Source organism: Leptodactylus fuscus, chromosome 4 (genome assembly GCF_031893055.1).
Source record: "Leptodactylus fuscus isolate aLepFus1 chromosome 4, aLepFus1.hap2, whole genome shotgun sequence".
Lineage (NCBI taxonomy): Eukaryota > Metazoa > Chordata > Amphibia > Anura > Leptodactylidae > Leptodactylus > Leptodactylus fuscus.
In genome coordinates, this window is record NC_134268.1 from 49540185 (window position 1) to 49559558 (window position 19374).

The window sequence follows — 19374 nt, forward strand, 5'->3', positions numbered from 1 at the left end:
ATGCGATTGAAGTCAAAATTGCGCCTTGAAAACTGAGTCTGATGCTGTAGATGCACAATGTGGCGCCAATCACAGGCCCTGCCAGGTCTCTGAGGCTTACATTTACCGACCATAGCTTGTTCTCCTGTTATTGGCCAGGCAGGTTGGCGACTTTGTTGCAGAAAGAGAATTATTTTTTAGTTGCAGAAAATTCTGTGATAAATTTGCTTAGTATGAATATCCCTCTTAAGCAATGCAACATCATGTATGTATTTTGGTGCCATGCATGGGACCATAAAGTGGCAAACAGAGTACATGGGGCTCTGCACATCCTCTGTATTCATTACTACAAGTTAGTTAATCTTGTGTATGGAGCCTGTATAGTGATATGAGACCTTCTAATGATAACATACTATGGAGCATTATGGAGTACAATGGGGGGAATTTAGGATTGACAATTCTTGTGCCGTTCTAAATGTATCCCATAAGGCTGGTCTTACACAATTATAATGTAAGTCCGCAAATGGTCCGCAATTGAGGGTTTTCAATTGTGGACCATTTGTGGACACATTATATTCAGTTTAGCCTCTTACACCACCAGATATTTTCTTTGTGGTGTGCAGGGCCGAACCCAAGGTCTACAATTTATAGAGCAGGTCCGCAAAGACTGTGAATTGCGGCACTGCACGGACTCGCCCATAGAACTCTATGGGCAAGTGCGGCAGGACCCGAGCGTCTGCAGTGTCTATGTTGCCGATCAGCAACTTGCGGACCGTACAATCAATACGGTCGTGTAAGACCAGCCTAAGGCACACCAAAATTGCTAAGAGGCATCAGTATGTTTTGTGCATGTTGGTGCACCTGATATCAGATATGTACCAGGAACTGGCCTAGAATTGTGGTGTAATTCACACCAGTTTTCTGGTGTAAATTATAGTAAATCTGTTAAATCTAAGGCACATTTTTGGCCATGTTCTAGGCATAGCAGCCTTAGTAAATGTGGACCTCTGTTTGTAGCAATTCTAAAGAACAATACATTCAGTACATGGCTGGACCATGAAGAAAACCTCTGTTCCCCTTTATGAATTCGAGGTACAGGGATCTATAGTTTGGCCTTCTAGATGTTTTTGGCTGCCATATTACAGAGTTATACAAGGCAAATCCACAATACTGATGAAACACTGAAAGCTTATATAATAATAAAACTGAGCAATGACTGACATTATTTGATATCATCCATAGGTAAAACAATAATAGTGGAGATCAGGAGATAGAAACGTTCTTAGAATTAGGATTACATGACTTGCCGTTGGGTTGAAATAATGTGGAATTCATACATTGGCTGGTTATATCAAGGAGACAGCTGATCATTTTAAGCAGTCAGGCAGCATTTATAGAAATCGGCCTCAGCAGGTGCCAGCAGTAAATTTTTGGTGCAGCGTCAAACTTACTCTTGGGATATTTTTGTTCTGGCTATAACAAGAGGTCATAATTTTAAAAAAAGGAAATAGTACTTGGCAAAAGGAAGCCAGATTCATTGAGTAGCCTGACAACACATGTCAGAACAAGCAAGCTCTAAAAAAGAAATAAGCCAGTACAAACCATGCTTTACGTAACTGCATGAGCACTGCCAAGAGCCTGTCTGATTCTTCTCTACATCCCTCAGCTATTGTCCTTGCCGTGGCATGGACAATGTGGGAGGATCTGCTTTAAACTTGTCCTTGATCTCTTGAGCCTATCTGGATTATCTGGTTACTCATTTCTGATCAAGCTATCCACCCACATTTACCCTCTCAGTACAGATGGTGGGTTATCTTCAGTATTTCTCTAGCTGTATAGGTTCTTCCTATCAGGAAGGGCAGTCATTTTGTATTTTGTATATTACCAGGGGTTTACGTTGGTGCTAATGCTGGGCAGTGACACAATTCTCCTGGCTGGTTGACCCATCATTAAGTATTATATTACTTGCTGATGTTACCCATCTGAATACGTGGATCTTTCTTCTGGATCAACAGAACCAATGGTATAAAAATGCAATTGATTTAGTCAATGGGATGTGATTTGGCCATTTACATGAATTCATCAGTTTATTTAAAGGAGTTGTCCAACCAGGGTGGTTAACATTACCAATCCCTACTACTTCTATATTGATGCTTCTTGGGTCTCCTACTGGTATCTGTTCTTTCTGCTCCAGTGACATCATGTAGACATGATATATGACCTCAGTAGTGACCACATGATTTTGGGGCTAGAAATGAGTGAACTGGTTTATAAGAGAGCTGTGTTACAAATTTTAGAAAAAAATTGGGGTTCACCACTTACAAGTCATTATTGTACTTTGGGATTTCTTCAGATAAGATAAGATAACCTTTTAATAGTCCCACCATGCCAAAATTCAGTGTGTTACAGTAGAACAGATAATACAATAATAGTACAAGAAAAACACATACAAAGCTCAGAATATAAGATAAAAAAAAGATATTAAGAGTTATAACAAAGGGGAAAAAAGACTTCAGGATCATTTAGTTCTCTGTGCAGAGTGATCTTCTCTTAGCCCAGTGTTGATTGTACAGTCTAACCATGGTTGGGAGGAAGGATCTCCGATAGTGTTCCTTCTTACAATTGCAGTGAAGCAGTCGGTGACTGACAGTACTGCCAAATGCTGTCATAGTGTTTGTCTATAACAGTCACTTGTCTTATTGAAAGTCATTAGTAGAAGCCAAAGAACAGACCAACAGGACTCACAATTAAAATATTAATTCTTTGATGTTAGAAATCTAAACTGTATAAAATAAACCTAGATGGAAAAATCCTTTAATACCCCATCCACAGCTGAAAGATGAAGTATCTGATCACAGGGGATCCAACCTCTGCGACCTCCAGTCAGAATGTGGACCTCTAAATGCCCCATATAAATGGAGTGGTAGTACGCATGCATGGCCACTGCTCCATTCACTTGTATGCGACTATTGAAATAGTGATCTGGTCCAGTTCCATAGAAGTCCATGGTGCAGTGGCCATGCATTTGTACCACTTTTGCCATGATATAGGACACTCAGCAACCCACATCCTTGTAACTTATGGAGGTCCATGGGGCCAGACCACATATATAAATCATGTATCACTTTTCCGCTGGATAGGGTGTAAATTTTACTAGTGGGAAACCCTCTAAATCATCTTTTTTTTTAGTTACTTTCTTTGCCAATACCAGTGGCCCTTACTACTTACTGTAAAATTACCATCCACCCAAAAAAAGTTCTAAAAGTAGTGCAAATGTAGTTCTATGTGATATATACAAGAGCTGTATCATTATATGGTGTTTTATGATGGAATTTAGATGAAGACATGGAAATTAGTCCCTGGGGCAACTGTTGAAAATCATTCAATATTCAATAATACATATCTTATGGACATGAGACCTGTTTTTTACAGGGTTTATAGAGTCCTGTGCTGTAATAGCTTTATTAGACCATCATCCGATAGTATATAGAGGCAGTCCATGTCGTCTGTTCTGCTCCATTTGAGTGATGGATCATTTTTCCTAACATTGTGGCATTATTTTCTGGTGCTGAGTTCTCACACTTCATTTTTCCAATTAGCCGCTTAAGTGTCTTGCAGATGTATCTCCTTTCCACAGTTATGACCAACATAATAAATACATCAGCAGGCCATCTTGCTAATGATTTGCATAACCATGACAGCAGCGAAAGGAATTTTTTAACATTCAACAAAGATAAAAAGGGAAATGAAAATAAAGCACATAGTGATGACAAGCGCAGAATGATGGAGCGAATGTTACTGTTTCGTAGTTACAGACTTTACCTCTGACTTCGATCAGATGGTGGAATCTTCCTGGTATGGACATCTTTAGCTTTGCATACTTGAATGGTTCTAATAGTAACATTACTATGGAGTTATGTTTTAATCAATTTCTAGTTATTTCACTAAACATGGGTACAGAGTGGACCGTTACCTGAAGATCTCCTCTATGAATTCTATGGTATGTTGTACCAGGACATTACACCAACATGGAAAGCTACATAAGAAAAACTCACCATGAATGAAAACTTGTAGAAATGTCTTAAGAGCAATAAATTGAAGTAAAAGTTTTCTGTATGAATTTACCAGTTTCTCACATTGTTCTGAAGGAATTTTCACCTAGTCTCTGCAGCTTGCTTACGTTCATTGGGGTTTGTAGGCATTTGTTTACATACAGCTCTCTTAGGGTCCCACCTCATCATCTCAATCCGGTTGAGGCCTGGACTTTGACTAAGTCATTGCAACACCTTTTCTTTTTCAGTCATTCTGTTGTAGGTTTGTTGGTATGCTTGGGATCTTTGCTCTGTTGCATGATCCAGTTTTGGCCAAGATTTAGCTGTTGTACAGATGACAGCACATTTGACTCTGCAATACCTTGGTATGCAAAGAAGTTTATGTTCAACGCAATCAATGCAAGGTTCCCAGGTCCCGTGGATGGAAAACAAGCCCAAAATATCACTTTTCCACCCTCATGCCTGACATATGGTATGAAGTGTATCTACTGATATGCTCTGTTTGTTTTTTTGCCAAGTGTGGCGCTGTGTATTATGACCAAATATCTCCATTTTGGTCTCCAATGATGTAGCTTCCCCTGGCAACCATTCCAAAAGCACATACTTGTCTACTGTTTTTCTGTAAATGTATTGTTGTGAACCTTAACATGATAACTAGGGACTGTAGAATTATGGACTATAAATTCTTTTTCAAGGGCCTTATAACTGGTGTGCACAAACAATTGCTTTGCTACGATCATTGCTGGTGTCTTTTCTCACACACGCCTGAATGCTCCAGACCAGCAAACCGGCAAAACTTCTCCTTTATAGAGGTGGTCACTCTTTTTGATGGTCAGAGCATATGAATAGCAGTATCCAATTATTATTAAGCCTATTAATTCCAATAGTGCTAGAAAGCCGACAGTGAACTGAATTCAGCTCACTGTTGGCTTTCTTGCAGTATATAAAACCACATATATATGAGGACATGAACAGTGTATTTTGTCATGCATTGTTCTTCTTAGTTACCTAATTTAAGACCTTCTAACGGACAGATTTTTTTTATGTCCAGGTAGATAAAAACCATAGAATTCAAAGTTGGTGTACTTTGGTTTGCTAGTGATTTTACATCCAATATCTACATACAGTACTAGACAATATCATGTAAGATTTTGTCAACATCTTAAAGCAAAGTTTTCATAATTTCTTCAGGCTACATAAAATAACTTTTTGTATCCTGCTGAAGATCTGCAGGGTAGAGCATGGAACGTACAAATTCCCCACAAACCAGACCTATACAAGTCTATAGCAGGACCATACACATTAGACACATGGAAGGGAAGTAGGAAAATCTATGCTTTTGTTCTGTAGGGTTCCAAATGTATAGAAATATACTGTTTGTGATGTTGTATAATATAACACACCATGGCATGGGGAGGAGGAATATAGTTCACTATGATCCTCTCCATCATGCAAAATACCTCTTGATGTACTGCCCCACCCCACCAGTACTACCTTACCCCAATAACAACCAAGAGACATTGCTGGATTTAAATTTGGCCCAATAAGGCTGATTATTTAATAAACATAGTTGAGACGTTCCCAAATTACCCTGGCGTACAAACCTTTAATCACAAGCAGCCTTCCACCTGAAACCCCGATAGCGACCCTAACCCAACTAGGGAACCCTTCAGGCCTTATGACACCTCCATCGGATCATCATACCTCGGATGAGATTCTACCAACAATACATCTAGGCCACTCCACCATACCATCTCGCCAGACCACATACCAAAACCACAAACTAAAAGGGTGGGAGGGTGGACCATTGCTTGGTAAGTTACAGTCTAGACTTACCCCACACCTCTCTTAATACCTCTGACCACTCCCACTATTTTCCCCACTCAAACTACCTTGTCTCTTAACCCCTTCGTTCCCTTATTCTCTCCCATGTCATGTAAGGCCCATCCCTCAGTGTCTGAGGCCTTCTCTAACCAGTTGATGAAAACAACCAATTTCGGAAGGATCAGCTAACAATAAGGCTCCTGTGTCAACAGTGCAGCTCACAATTCAACCATTAGCAAATGTCTGGGGCATAGAAGGAGCAAATATGTTAAATTTCAACATGCTTCGTTCCTCTGAGAGATAAGTCCCTGAAAAACACATCTGTCAGCATATTGTCACTTGCCTTTTGAAATATATATACACTGTAGGCCAACCCAAGTGTGCATGTCTATGGGGAAGTTGGGAGAGACAGATGCTAGCCAAAATCTTTGATGCCAAATCTTTATAATGTGTATCGCCAGGAGTGGAGGCTGGGGATTATAAAATCTATATATGTCTGTACATATGAGTTATGCAGGCAGTAGTTCTGAATGTAAAAATCAAAAACAGTCTTCTATTTGCAAAAACTAACCCGAAAATACCACACAAAAACTGCTGTTTTGGCAAACTTAAAGGGAACTGTATTGTAGCTGTTGAAGGCTGGAGCTGCTCCTCGCTGCTATTTTACATCAAAGTACAATAATGCAGATGTGTCTTAATGTAAGTTAGAGCTGAGTTCCTTTTATTTCCTCGTAAACCTGGTCCAGGATCCCAATAACTGGAACCAAGATCAGTGTTCTCACAAAACCACATGTGCACGGGGCCACATTTCACACGTTCTGCTGGCTCTTCATACACATTCCTCCTTTGACTTGATGTTTTGTTACAGCTTTCTTGTAACATGGCAAATTGGCAAATTACAAAGTAGATCATGTGTTACAAAAACAATGGTTGTATGAAAATGAAGGATAAAACATCCCTGACTATAATATATAACCATTATTAAGATTGGAAGACCAATTTGCAAAATAAAGTATAATTTTTCAATGTTTTTACAACCTTTGCACTGCATGGGGATGAACAAACAGTCCAGGTATTTTCCTTGGCGGGTTAACATCCCCATACAAGTTCAATGGCTGATGACTGAATGCTTCCGACTAACTTCTATTCCTAATTTCCCCATATACAAGCTCAGAACAGGAAAAAGTGAGTCTATAAGTTACTCGGCCTGTCTATACTAGGAGGATGGCTGTAAGGTAGCTACTTTTGTGCTATAGGATTCCTTTTCCTCTATACTTCAAGTTTTGTAACCCATGCCAACCCACCCATGTAGAATCAGGACTATTGTGGCCAATGGTTGACCATGTAGCCCATAAAAATCAATGGATGGTTTTACAAACTGAAACGACAGAACTTTCCTACGGCCAATCCCACTTTGTACTAGCCATCTGTGAGGGTGACAGCAGTTTGACCTACAACAATCTGAGCCCTGGTTCACATCATGTTCGGGTTTCCATTTTGAGAATCCACTTGGGGCCCCCCCGAATGGAAACCTATATGTATAAAAATTCAGTTACCAGGTGGGGGGGCAATAGGGTGGCTCAGTGGTTAGCATTGCAGCCTTGCAGTGCTAGAGTCCTGGGTTCGAATCCTGCCAAGGGCAACATCTGCAAGGAGTTTGTATGTTCTCCCCGTGTTTGTGTGGATTTCCTACCATATTCCAAAGACATACTGAGAGGGCAAATTGAAAGAAAAAGAAAGCAGTTACCTAGGAAACCTGCAGGCCTCATAGACTATAATGGGGTCCGTGTGCTTTCCGGTCTGTTTCCGCATGAAAAATGAGCGAAAATTGCCAAATAGAAACCCAAATTCAGATGTGAACTGGACCCTAGATACATTTTATATACTAGCAAATTTGAGCAATTCTGATATATACCTTTGGCACAAGTCTTCAGATTTGTGTACCATAGCTTATAAATGTATATATGAAAATCAGTGTGGTTCTCATATACATAATATAGGCCTAAACCAATGTTTTGTATATCAACCTCAATAGCCTCAATATTTGTTTAAGCTCTTTGCCGCATTGTTCTTGCCATGTATTTTTTTCACATGTCAATTTTTTTAGAATGTTTTTGTATATTTTATAAATTGTGTTATTGCTTAGGACTCTTTTGGCATTCAGGTGATGTTTATATGAGTTGTCTGAGAATTTGCTTATATTTTGTTTTTATAAACTTTTCTCATGATACTCCAAAGAAGAGGGATGTAAAAATTAAGTTTGCTTGTACTCACAGTCTGTTTTAGACATTTCTGTGAACTAGCAAAGTATGTTAATGACCCCATGGCAGAAGGTTAAGTGAAGAGATAAGATAAGAACAGCAGAGCAAAGATGAGGTGCTGACATAACAATTAAACTCCACGCCCTCGCTTCCCACCTGTTGAAATGGAGGTTTACGCTTTGAAAAGACTTGTGTGGAGGCTTTGAAATGTGTTTGCTTAGTTTGCTGTCAGAGGGGCCATTAAACCCTGTAAAGTGTTTGAGTCAGTCTACCAGTCTGATAACCAGTCTTTTTACTAGGGAATTAAAGCAAGAATATAATTTTCTGATTTGCAATTGATGGTCTACATAAAACTTGCAAAACTAGCAGCCCAATATTAGGAATTTGTCCTTGAGCAGTATTGCCAGTGAAGGGCGAACCTTGCAAGAATCAGTTTGAGAACATTTGCAGGGTTTGTCTATAAGTCTCATTTCAGACCAAACTCTTCCGACCCAAATAACTATTGGAGGCACGGGACCTGGTGGAATAGTAGTAATAATAATAATAATAATAATAATATACTCGCCTTTTCTGGTGGACACAGTGTCTGTTTTTTCTCCTGGGGGTCCTCAGAATCTTCTGAGCTTCTCACATAGGCCTTGGTCCAGGGGTAGGGAACCTTGGCTCTCCAGCTGTTACAAAACTACAACTCCCAGCATGCTTGCTCTGCTGTTCTTGGAACTCCCATGGAAGTGAATGGAGCATGTTGGGAGTTGTAGTTTCACAACAGTTGGAGAGCCAACATTCCTTACCCCTGCCTTGGTCACTGATGAGTCCTATGATTGGGCATCTACAGCCACATGACGTTATGATGCATCAGAAAGATACTCTAAATGTGGAACTTTTTGCCATAATTGGCCTTTGTGCTGTTTCTAGAAGATCAGATGCCCCAGAAAAGGTGAGTATGAGTATTTTTACATTTTTACGCACATTCTTTGGCCTTCCTTATTACGCTCTAGGATCTAAAGAGACCCCTCAGCACTTCTGGTTTGAACCAAAGCAGTTGATGATTTCGCCAAACCCAACATTTTTGGATAATTCTTTAAAAAATGGTTCACTCAGCTCTGGTCATCTTTGAAGGGCAATCCTTGCCTGATAAACATCTTCTCAAAATCTCAATGATTATTATTGGTATAAACGAATGCAAGATTTAAAGATTGCTCGGGAATGGTTGGGACTAGAAAAAAAAATTTCAGCTGTGCCAGAATCCGTGGAAGGGCGGCCATTAGAGAATGTAAAGTTGGTAAAAGGTCTTTAAGGTGCCCATACATAAGATGTAAGTTGGCTAAATCCAGTGATTATTATAAGCCAAGTTGACTTCTTGTAGATGATATCAAGAGAAGGAGAGATCAGACGTGTTGAAATTTAACAGGAATACCGGTCTGTAAGAGGCAATTTGGTAAAGAGTGAACCCATTCTTTACATAATTGGTCAACTTTAGATGCTTAGCACTGTGTATATATCTTGGCTGAATACAGTCTCCTTTCATTTCTTATTTTTGTGTTGGTTGAGTGCTTTGGAAATATATTCCATAGTCTTGATATGGTAATATTTGGAGAATTCCATATCTCTATTGTTCTCTGTGTTCAGCACAATTTATTGGTACCTCATAGCAATGGGAACTATTTATCAAAAAGTAGACATTGTCTCATATTTCTAATGAATTATGATTATGATGATGGTCAATTAATATAATACATGTACAAGAGATTAGAAATATTACAAACTGGAAGAGCTTGTGTACAAAACAAAAATTGAAAAAAATTTGAAGCCTTTTTGTGACTCAAACAGAATATAAATTTGCTCCCTTATCTCCCTTCTTGGATTATCAAACAAAATGCTGGCTATTTGAAGACGTCTTTGTTCTCTAGATCCTGAGTTGCATCCACAGGTAATCTGTACCTTTCTTTCCACAGTAATTGTGGTGGGAAAGTAGAGAAAATGAAGGGGTCACAAAGTACACCGAAGGCAAGGTGTGACAGGCTCTGCCAACTGTGAGTGCTGAAATCCTGTGAACTAAGGACACCTCCTATTCACATGCATTCATTCGGCATGGTAATATAAAAAAACACGAAAACTTGGTAATCTTCAGTAGTTGATACCTTTTTAATGGCTAACTCATAATGATGACAAATGGCTAACGTTTCGAAGCGCAAGGCTCCTTTGTCAAAGCAAATTTAAAAACATTTTTGAAGGATGCATATATATATATATATATATATATATATATACACAGAGCAGGCACAAAGGGTGTTAGATTTCAGGAGGAGGGGGGGGTTGTTAGTAGTTGGTGAGACAATGTAAGCAATTGGTGGAGACATTTGCTAGAGACAATGTGGTAATTGGTGGAGACAATATAAACACTTACAGGTCCTTGTCAGATCACACACTACTGTAAAAAGACATGAACCCCTGTGATGCATTAATCCCACACTCTAGTGTCCGAAACAATGTCATGAATTTATATTCATGTATGCGTCTTTCTCTCTTAGATCTGAAATTCCCTCTCAAAATCAGAATTTTCATGTCATTGGTAATGTTGTGGTCCCCCCTGCAAAAATGTTTTGACACGGGAAGGTCAGATCTTTGTTCTTTAATAGTATGGCGATGTGAGTTCATGCGCAGTCTAAGTTGCTGTCCGGTCTCTCCAACATACAGATTATCAGTGGAGCATTTGGTACACATAATTAAATACACTACATTGGATGTGCTGCAGGTGAAGGTACCTGGAATGTTATATTCCTTGTTCGAGTTTGGTATCTCTATCCTGTCAGTGGTCAGTATGTGGGGGCAGGTTTTGCACCTCTTATTCCCACATGGAAATGTTCCTGCGTTGGTTGGGGATGTTAGTGAGCTACTGACCATCATATTCCTGAGGTTTGGTGGCTGTCTATAGCACAGGAGAGGGGGGTCCGGAAATATGGATGTTAGACGGTTGTCTTTTTGTAGTAGTGGATGTAGTTTGCGTGTGATTCCTCTCAGCGTCTCCAGGTGGGGGTTATAAGTGACAACCAGGGGCACTCGGTTGTTCTCCTGTTTGGTATTGTATCTTAATAACTCCGATCTTGGTATCCTGGTGGCTCTGGTGATTTGGTTATCAATCGTTCTTGGATGGTAACCCTACAACAACGAACATTTCCCTTCGGCATGGTAGGCATAGTAATGATGGGCTAAAGACACTCATTCCTGATCAAAGGATTTAATTGACTTGAACTAAAAACCGTAATCCAGTTTAGCCGTCCAATTTTAGAGCATTTGACATTTCATATTGAAAACTGATTTGTGTCCTGGCTCGTGTTTAGCACTTTTCAATTTTCTTTTACTTTTATATTGATGTCATCCACAATGCTTTATTTTATTTATAGCGCTGCTGTCATCATACAACATAGCCATCAAAAACACATTTTTCAATACAAGACAATACATTTATTTCATACCACAGTTATTAATGAATTTTGTGTATTTCTCAACTAGAACCAGCGAATCTGACTGTATTCCGGAGCCAATGGATTTAGCAATCCCTGCCAATATTGGGACTAATAATTTAAAGGGGTTTTTCTAGTGAAGACAACCCTGTCCATATGTGACCATATCATCATAATAGGGTCATATTTTTCAGGATTCCCACTATGATCCAGAGAGGGGAGTTACTAGTACGCTGCTCCCACTCACGTCAATAGCTCTCCTGTAATATTACATTGGCAAAATGTATAACTGGATGTATATATTATATAAAAACTTGTAAAGAGCTACACAATAACCAATGGTTCTGCAACAGTCACAAATATATTACTCAGCACTCTACAAATCAGAGGGTTCATGTACAGACAATATTAGACATTATGTGAAATTAATATAACAAACAATAGGAGTGAGGGCCCTGCTCGCAAAAGCTTACAATCTATGAATCTCATAATATTGACTCCAGTCATAAGAAAAATCCAGCATGTTTGTATTTCTGCAAAGTTTCAGCACCTTGTGGTTCACACCATGACCCCAATCACTATCATTAGGAATGACGAAGTAGCGCTACATTACAATCTTATGTCACGTGAATACTTGTTGCTGTATAGCCCTGACCCTAGGTTGAAAGGGTTTTCTGAAACTATGATATTGATCTACACTTTGAATAGGTCACCAACTTCAGATTGGTGGTGTATGACAGCCAGTACCTCACTGACGAGCTGTATTGCCGCTCAGCCCCTTTCATTTTAGTGGGATTGAGCTGCAGTAGGGCAGATGAGTAACAGACGCTATTATGTCACTGCCTTAGGAACAGAAAGTGGCGATTGCCTAAGAATCATGGCCTCTTTAAATAGCCAATCAATGGGGATAGTGATAGTCAGACCCCCACTGATCTGATATCGATGGTCTAGCCTTAAAAAAGATTATAACTTGTATAGTCCCTGAAAACCCCAAATCCCTTTAAATCTATGGATACCTTTACTGTAAGATGACAGTGCAACCAGGGGCTTAACCTGAGGGGTTGCAGAGGGTGCACTCACACTGGGGCTCAGGAACCTTAGGGGGCCCATAAGCACTGGCATCAGTATCGAGGTTGCAGCTTCCATCTGGCCCATAAACCAAAGAGACCCACAGATTACCCTAACCATACTAATGTGGATTAAACTCTTTAGCATCCGTAACCATCACTATCAAGAATTCACTGTAGGGATGAGGTAGGGGGCCCAGGACAAAAGATTGCACCGGGGCCCACAAGACTTTAGTTATGACACTGAGTGCAACAACTGTGCTGTTAATACCCGAATCGTGTGTGTATCTATATAGATATATTTATACACACACACACATATATATATATATATATATATATATATATATATATATATACAATGTTGAGTGTCTTGGGTGTAATAAAATTACATCAATGTTTTTCCTACAATATATTTTTCTATCAATGAAAGTTGTTTAATATGAATATGAGGAGGAATTGTACCCCACACCACTTATCTTTCCTATTGTGATTGAGATATATATATATATATATATATATATATATATATATATATATATATAGTTTATTGCACATATGTATAGTGATATTCTACAGTTCAGGTCAAGAATACTGATATCGCTTTATACTTTTATATGGCAAGAAACATTTTGAAAAACAGAAGTCTGAACATTTAATGTAATGCAGGTTCTCACAGATACGGCCAGGGATCTTTATTATTCAACATGGACAAGGAAGGAGTTGAAGTAATTGCCTAATGACAGATATGAAGAGAACAGAGAATGCACTGATCATTTCCTGTATGCTGGCCCGTTTCCAGCAAGTCTCAATGGGCTCGCTGATGTAAAAAGAAAACGTAAATTGCAGCTTCTAGAGGGAATTTTCTTTCTGCCTTACCCTTCAGAATAAGGCATTGAAACAATTAAGCTTCAGGACGGTGTTAGTTTTCTCACGATAAACTGGGAATACTGAGTAAATGTGGAAGTGTGTTATTTTTGCCATAATAATCATACTTAGAGGATTGTAACGCTGTTAAGCCCTTTCACAGAACTTGTTTTTACATCATAAATGGTGTTATATTTTCACCTTAACACACAATCATTGTTGGAATTTTTGCCTCTCTGGGTCAACATTCATAATCACACCCTAAGCCCATGGTAAAATAAAGACAGACAAAAACATAAAAAAAACCTTTGTCTGTAGCCATTTAGCAACGGAGCTCCACCTAGGAGATGGATTTATCTAAGCGGAAGTTGAAGAACTAGAGGCTAATATTTCTCTTTATGTAGCTCATGTCTAAGGGAAAGACGTTATTACCTTTGGGGCAATGACTGTAGAATAAGATTGGCCAAATCTTGACGTTGCCAATCAGATTGAGTCCAATGGCTTTGTGACTGTGTACACAAGCTCTTCCTGTTTCCTTGTTTTAACGAAAGACCATTGGGAAGAATTTACTAATCAATTTAAGTCAGTTTTCTGGCATCAAAAAATAATCCCAAATTTTGGAGCTCGTAAGTTTCCTGCAAAAAAAATTGTGCATTTTTGAAATTTTATGTTATACTCCCCAGTTTTCAAAAATGGATGCAGTTTAGAAGAAAGGGAATGACTTTTTAAGATCAAATAGATTTTCTAAAATTTACGCGAGAGTTTACGTAAATTGTCACAAATTCATGTTAGTTTATATCTGTCATTGCTTTGATTCTCTGGCGCCAAAATTGGCCCATGCACATGAAGAGAAGCTCGTAGCTGGTGTTGGTTTTCAGTATAATTTCCAGCAGATATTTAGTATAAATTATAATAAATATGGTGGCCATAGTCTCACGTCCATAGCATCCTAACCACGCTCCCTTTTCAGGAAAGTAGGGGCTACAAGAATAGCAGTTGCAACAATGTATTCCGCTCCTGGTGTAAATTCTCACAAACCCAACATTTTTGACAAAAATAATAATAATATATTTCCCACAGACAGTGATCGTCTAGGATAAGTTTATACCACCTTTTAGTTAGGTTAGCTTGAGCCACAATTTTACAATATCATTTTGGTGCATTTTTGGCTCATTTAAAGGGGTTGTCTACGAGTTTCAGTACTTGGGCAGGAATTGAAACATAAAAAAAACATACTCACCTGACCCAGTGCTCTGGTGTCCTCTTCTTATGTCCAGTTCAACACACGCTAACGGAAGTCCTTGCCACATGTGACCATTGTGGACACAGGAAAGGAACCGGTGACATCACTCCAATATGTCATTGATTCCTTTCTTTAGTTACAGAGGCCACTGACTAGCCTTAGCCTCACGTACATTGAAGACATTTGCTTCCTGCCCAAATACTGAGATTCCAGGACAACCCCTTTAAGCCAGGCTCCCTTTTCTAGCAAGTCAAAAATTTTTAGCTAACACTAATGTCACATTGCGCCAGTGTTGTGCCATGTTTACGCCAGTGGCTAGTTGTACTACAATAGTAGATCTGGTCCTATAATGGGGAGAGTTTCTTGGCATATACCTCCACAATGCACCATAGACATGGTGTGAATGTAGCCTAATCTATACACAGCCAATGTGTCAGCCTTGTCACAGTATGATGAGGTGACGATTAACCCCCTGTTGTTATTTCCCTAAACATTTAATCAGATCTCAATGAGCTATCCATTAATAGAAGCTACTGACAAACAGAGCTGTTCACTATCTCACTGGGAGCAAACACAAGTGGCAGCTCCTACACAATGGGAAGCAAATAAGAACATTTGCATAACAGTCCCATTATTAGTTAACAGATAAGGAGGTCATGCAGTAGTTAAAGGTAAATATGTGCAGAGTTATCTTCAAGGACACTGTGGACATGTTAACTGGCTGAATGGTATCTGCTAACACCTTCCTTAACATCACAGCAGCAGTCATAGAGTTAATGATATGCCAAGGATGCCCCATAAAACAAATGTCACCACCTAATTGTAATGTAATGACAAGCTGTATCTTTATTGAAATCAGGCCATCTAATGTTTCCTGCATATTTCCTTATTGTTTTACCGCTAATGGTCAGTATAATAGCCTATACCCAATTTATGCATTGGATGGAAAGATACATTATTTAATATTGTAAATATTTAGATTTAGTTGTTACTTTGTGTATTGTTTAGTGTTCTATGGAATCTTCATTGGAACAAATTAGGCTATGAGTACAGTTGTGGAAAGAAATCAGAATAGAAATCCAATGTTAAGTTCTATTTGACTGTATATAGAATTCAGACATTGATGCTAACCATGTTATAAGATATATTCTTCATAGACTCAAATGGCCTTCTATTAACTTGTCTGGCACCAAAGACCACAATTGCTACCCTATTCTGAGTCTTCTTTTTTTTCTAGTAAAAATGTTACTTCTTTTTTTCTAGAATAGACAACTCCTTTCAAAATGTGACCACCAGAGAAATGCGCTGATCGCCCAGGCTCCCACCCCCAGTATCCCATGGACTGGCAGGCATTTATCCTTCAGCTGTCATTAATAGAGGAATATAGTATTATATGGTGCCATTTAGATAGATAGCAGTCCATGTAATACAAGAATGGCTGGTGTCTGGTAGGAAAGGATTTGCCGCTACAGAGACTTTCTAGCAGCGGAGCCCCTTTTATATGTCCATATGTCCTAATAAACCAAATGGGCATTGGCTGTGTCGTGAGACAACAACTTTAACAAATTAGACAAAACTGATATGATGGTCCACATTTGCTATGCTACGGATGACATTTTTGTAGCATTATTTGAACAAAAATATTGTTTCATCTTGTTTTAGACACATTTATTATTTTTCGCCAGAAGTTTTTCAGATGCTGCAACATTTTCTATTTTTAGACTTGATTGTGGGTGTGGAGAGGATTTGTCTATTTTTTAGACTCCTTTATGGATCAAAATGTGTTGCAGATTAGATCAATTTAGAGTTGACCTAAAGATTTTGGTGGATGGATTTGTCGGACATTTGGACAGATTTTCCGCACATGTGATCAAATGTTTGACTAATATGCTAGATTATATAGGCACTCTACAGAGGCACCGGATTTATGATCTGACATTGACCACTGTGATATATTTGGTGCATTTTGAGACTGACCAAGTTAATTCTGTTTACAAAGTGGACAAGATTAGTAAATCTGGACCAATGTGTTGTTATAATTCCGATTTCACCCCTAGTGTTCCTTTGCAGAAATTCATATAATAATAATAATTAATAATATTTATATAGCGCCAAAATATTCTGCAGCACTTAACAAATCAGAGGGAACATGAACATACAATATGAGACTTCACACTGTGACAAAGAAATGAAGATATCAAACAATAAGAGTGAGGGCAAACCATTTTAAGGCCAAGGCCCCACATTGCAGAAATGTAGCTATTTTGTTGCGTTTTTTTGAGCCAAAGCCAAAAATGACTACAAAGGGAATGGGCAATATATAGGAAGTTCTTATACTTATTCCTTCTTCCCAATCCACTCATGGCTTTGGCTCAAAAACCACAGCAAAATCTGCAACAAAAAAAGCTGCGTTTCCGCAACGTGGGGCCTCAGCATAAAAGAAGGTTGATTCTTTAATAACAGTATTCAGGAGACACCCAGAAAAGCTCTTCCATTTGGCGTCTATAATGCTTTTCCCCATAAGCTAATGAAAGATGTTGTTTTGCCAATAGAGAGATCAACGTTTCGGTAAACGTGTTTGACTTTCTTCTACTGTATGAAATCACAGATCGGACATTGTATGCACTGATATTGGATCGGACCATCCATCCATATATACATAATATATGTGATTGTGCGGGATATCGAGAATGATTCACAAAACCAGAACTAAACTGCTTGGAAAAAATAAATATAATTTAAGTAGATTTCTGAACTCTTCATACACTAGCGCCAGTATTTTGTTTACATTTTTCTCATCCGAGGCCTCATAATCCTTTTTTCCCCTTATCTAGAACAGTTGACCTCGAGAGAGGAGTAAAAGGTTATAGGGTCAAAGTCTTTTCCTCCTTGGGTCTTGCTGCTCGCTGAGAGAAGGGTGGCTGGAAAATAGATGTTTTAAAAGTGAGGTTGAGGGTCACTGTTTAATTCTGTTACAGAACAGCTGGTTTGAGTTTTTCTTCGACTCCATCCTCCCTCCCCCTATCTAAAAATCTACTCGAAAAAAAACCAAATATTCAGAAGGCGTTGGTAATGCAAAATATCTGCTTGTAAAATCTACGAAGCAATATTTAGGTTGTGTATTTTATGTGCAGATTTTGATTCAATATTTGTACACATTTTATGCTACTTTTCGGAAACACGAAATTCTGAACTTACTGTTTCTGGAAAGAAGTCAAAGACCAGGTTATAGAGCCGTAGTTATTGTGCACAGAAGGCGAATCAACGGCACGTTAAATATTTATTCGGCATCGATAAATGCGAGAATAAGAGAGTGTTAAGCATGAGCTAAGTGTTGTCGTCATGGTTGGAAGTTCAATATGGAAGATTCTCAAAAAAATTGGACCTATTCAGGTTTACTGTTTGTAGTATTTCAGTGAACCAGATTATATTGTGGTTAACCATACATGAATAATGTTTCAACCTTAGAAAAAAATTTACATTATGATAGAGGTTGCCCCATAGCAAAATTCAAAAGGAACCATTTGCCGAAGTTGGTTCCCATTTTCACATCCCATGATGGTATGGTAAGGCAGCCATTGCTTGTTGATATTTTTTCCTATCCTGTTGTAGAAAACAGTGATAATACAATTACGCCCCACTTTGTCAGGTCTCTTTTAGGACTCCCAAAAATATCGGCAGCTGATTTCGATATTGGCGGGTCCGACACACTATATAACGTGTATAGTGGTTTCCCGCCTCTCCTCCAAAAATTGAGATACTGAGAAGGATCAGGGAAAATTTATTTGAATATTTTAATGTCCTATCCTTTGGTTCTGGCAGGAGATAAGGCTCTTTCTCCTCTCCCCATTTAAAATATATGCATACTTGGCCAAACTGAGCATGCATGTGTATGGGGCAGTCGTATAGTCGTTGTAGTATAAGGTCAGTTCCCTAGAGAGTAGGTTGTGTTGTATCATGCACATTAGAGATGAGCAAGTATATTCGATCAAATACCTCCCCTGCATAATTTTTGGTGTTAAAAAAAAAAAAGCACCAGGGAAGGTGGGAGGGGAATGTTTACCGCGTGGTATTCGACCGAGTACACCAATAACTATGCAAAGGGAGGTATTCGATCGAATAATAGTATTCAATCTAATACTACTCGCTCATCTCTAATGCACATTAAAACTTTTAGAAATATTTTAATTTGCCAAATAATTTTATTGCTCATTTGTCAGAATAAAAAAAAAATTGGTGCTGTGTTTGCCAGTTTCAAAAAGTTTTATTAGTTTTGATAGCAAGAAAACATGTTTGTTACCCATATTAATAATCCAAAAATAATCTCCAATTGTCATGTTCAACGTCTAATGATTTTTCTTTATGCCGTTGTGATATATGAGAATTGAGTGTGTCATTTGCAATGGTCGGCTCTCTCGGTATGCCTGGATGCTAGGCATTCCTTGGTTTCCTGTATGTGGAATGTCAACATAAGGTTTATTGTCAGTCATTCCACAATAGCCTGAGATCGCAAAAGCCCAAAGTCACATTCATAGCGCACTGTAAGGAGGCCTGTAACACAAGCATTTGGCTGAGGGTTTGTAAATAAACACCTTAATGATCGCGCCTCGGAGCTTC

General features: G+C 38.7%; 1 protein-coding gene across 9 annotated transcripts in view; it reads left to right on the forward strand.

Moving 5' to 3' along the window:
• The window catches only part of EYA1 (EYA transcriptional coactivator and phosphatase 1), an 89772-nt gene that overhangs the window by 59552 nt on the left and 10846 nt on the right, over positions 1-19374 (forward strand). The gene's annotated exons all lie outside the window — the stretch shown is intronic.